The sequence below is a fragment of the Aulonocara sp. 'chitande type north' Nkhata Bay genome, linkage group LG4 (genome assembly GCF_057382095.1).
Source record: "Aulonocara sp. 'chitande type north' Nkhata Bay isolate Kocher_YH1m ecotype deep benthic linkage group LG4, A_spYH_male_GT1.1, whole genome shotgun sequence".
NCBI classification, from domain to species: Eukaryota; Metazoa; Chordata; class Actinopteri; order Cichliformes; family Cichlidae; genus Aulonocara; species Aulonocara sp. 'chitande type north' Nkhata Bay.
This window is the reverse complement of record NC_141347.1, coordinates 16,624,889-16,627,825: the sequence shown is the minus strand read 5'-3', so window position 1 is coordinate 16,627,825 and position 2,937 is coordinate 16,624,889. Positions and strand designations below refer to the sequence as shown.

The 2,937-nt window shown below is 46.9% G+C and overlaps 1 pseudogene; it reads left to right on the top strand.

Annotated features, from left to right (window-relative positions):
• Positions 1-1,501: 1,501 nt before the first annotated feature.
• LOC147332284 (5S ribosomal RNA) lies at positions 1,502-1,620 on the top strand (annotated as a pseudogene).
• The last annotated feature ends 1,317 nt before the right edge of the window (positions 1,621-2,937 follow it).

The following is a 2,937-nucleotide window of genomic DNA, read 5'->3' as shown; positions in this document are numbered from 1 at the left end:
TTCACCCTCCACATCCTCTCGAGCTCTTCTCTGAGCCCTTGGTATTTCTCCAGCTTCTCATGTTCCTTCTTCCTGATATTGCTGTCATTCGGAACCGCTACATCGATCACTACGGCCGTCTTCTTCTGTTTGTCTACCACCACTATGTCCGGTTGGTTAGCCACCACCATTTTGTCCGTCTGTATCTGGAAGTCCCACAGGATCTTAGCTCGGCCATTCTCCACCACCCTTGGGGGCATCTCCCATTTTGACCTCGGGACTTCCAGGTTATACTCGGCACAGATGTTCCTGTACACTATGCCGGCCACTTGGTTATGGCGTTCCATGTATGCCTTGCCTGCTAGCATCTTGCACCCTGCTGTTATGTGCTGGATTGTCTCTGGGGCATCTTTACACAGCCTGCACCTGGGGTCTTGCCTGGTGTGATAGACCCCAGCCTATATATATATATATATATATATATATATATTATATATATTAGAGGTGCAACGATACACAAAATTCACGGTTCGGTTCGATACTTTGGTATCACGGTTCGATATTTTTTCGATACAAAAAAATGTTCATGCCTTTTTAATTTGTCATTTATTAAAATTATAAATATATATTTTAACTCAAAAGTAGTTTTTAAATTTAATGTTGCTGAAACAACAAAGTAATAAAAAAAATAAATCTATCTGATCGAGAAATCACTCATCTTTGGAAAAGAGAGTTTATTACAGAGAAATGGCTCATTCCAAAATAAAAGCTATACTATACGCTTCTTCTGGGGTATATTCTCAGCAGCATATTAAACATATCAGGTCCCCATAAGGAGAATCATGTGCTAACCTAAATGACTTAGTTTGTAGCATGCGTACTTGTTGTTTTTGTCTGCTTCCACTTGTCTTTGCACTAGGAGGATGTCTGAGTAAATGTGCAGTCATATTCGTTGTGTTCCCACTAGTGCTGTCAGCGGTAATCTTGTTGAAATGACGTTAACGTCGCAACACGGCAAATCTCCGTTAACGAGCTACCGCGGATCTCCCCGTGCGTGGGGCTGGACGGCCAACACGTTAACGAGCAAACTGCGCTAATGCACTAGTTCCCACCAATGTAACTGAGCATTGCCTGGCACATCCGACATACTGTTTTACTTTTGTCCATGACGCGCTTACCTTCAGGGTCATAAGTCACATGAAAACCAAAATAGTTCCAAACGCCACATCTGAATGAGGGTGGGGGAGGTTCAATTTGCCATGTTGCAATGACAGCTTAACTTCTGTCTCGCTAGCTTGCCCTGCGGTCAGTGAATCTGTTTTCGACTACTCTGCCTAGGCTGCACTGTCGAGCGCAGATCCACTGAGCACTCAACACAGACAGCATCATCAGAAGAAAAGTTGATAAAATGAATTAAAAATTTTGTATTGTTCGATACACATGCGTACCGAACCAAAAGCACTGTATCGAACGGTTCAATATCGATACGAGTATTGTTGCACCCCTAATATATATATATATACCTTACAGCCATACCACCCTGAGCACACCCGATCTCCTCTGATCTCGGAAGCTAACCAGGGTTGGGCTTGGTTAGTACTTGGATGGGAGACTACCTGGGAATACCAACTGCTGTAAGCCATTACGTGAAGTACCTTCAGAAGGTCTGCTAGATGATGTTAATGCAGCACTACGGACGATACCTACAGCCACGATTACTGACACTAACAAGCTGATCTACAATACGGCAGCAGTGATCAGTGAGATGCTTGGCTACAAGTTGAACAGCCATAAGGGGCAGCACCCTCCATGGAGAAGGAGGCTAGAGGGCAAGATCAAAGTAGCACGGAGGGAGGTTAGCCAACTAACGGAGTTGCAGAAAGGTGCGACAAAGAAGGTGCATAAGAAATACAGCAAGCTGTCCATACCTGAGGCCTTGGAAACTGCCAAGCAAAGACTCACAGCCTTGGCCAGCCGCTTGAGGAGGTACACCAGAGAGATAGAAGGCAGGAGAATAAACCGGCTGTTCTCCACAGAACCAGCAAAGGTATACTCTCAGTGGCAAGGGAACAATAATAATAAGAGAACAGCACCACCAAGGCTGGAGACGGAGCAATACTGGAAGAGCATATGGGAGAAGGACGCAACCCATAACGGCAATGCTCAGTGGCTAGTGGATCTGAGGGCAGACCATAGCGACCTCCCTGAACAGGGTCCAGTAACCATCACAGTGGCAGATATCCAAGAAAGGGTCTCCAGTATGAAGAGTTGGACAGCACCAGGGCCTGACATGGTTCACGCCTACTGGCTAAAGAAGCTGACTGCACTCCACGAGCGTCTGGCAGCACAAATTAACCAGCTGCTAGTTAACGAGAGACACCCGGAATGGCTAACCGAAGGTCGGACGGTCCTGATCCCCAAGGACCCCAAGAAGGGACTGGTCCCCTCCAACTACCGACCAATAACCTGCCTCAGTACCACATGGAAGCTCCTGTCAGGCATCATATTGGCTAAGATGAACAGGCACATGGGTCAATACATGAGCGGGGCACAGAAAGGGATTGGCAAGAATACCAGAGGCGCAAAACACCAGCTACTGGTAGACAGAACAGTCAGCCGAGACTGCAAAACCAGACTGACCAACCTGTGCACTGCCTGGATTGATTACAAGAAGGCCTATGACTCAATGCCCCACAGCTGGATACTGGAATGCCTAGAATTGTACAAGATAAATGGGACCCTAAGAGCCTTCATCAGGAACTCAATGGGGATGTGGCGCACAACACTACAGGCCAACTCCAAGCCCATAGCACAAGTCACCATCAAGTGCGGGATCTACCAAGGAGATGCTCTGTCCCCAGTGCTGTTCTGCATAGGCCTTAACCCCCTCAGTGAGATCATTAACAAGACTGGCTACGGATACCGACTACGGAATGGAGCAGTTGTCAGCCACCTCCT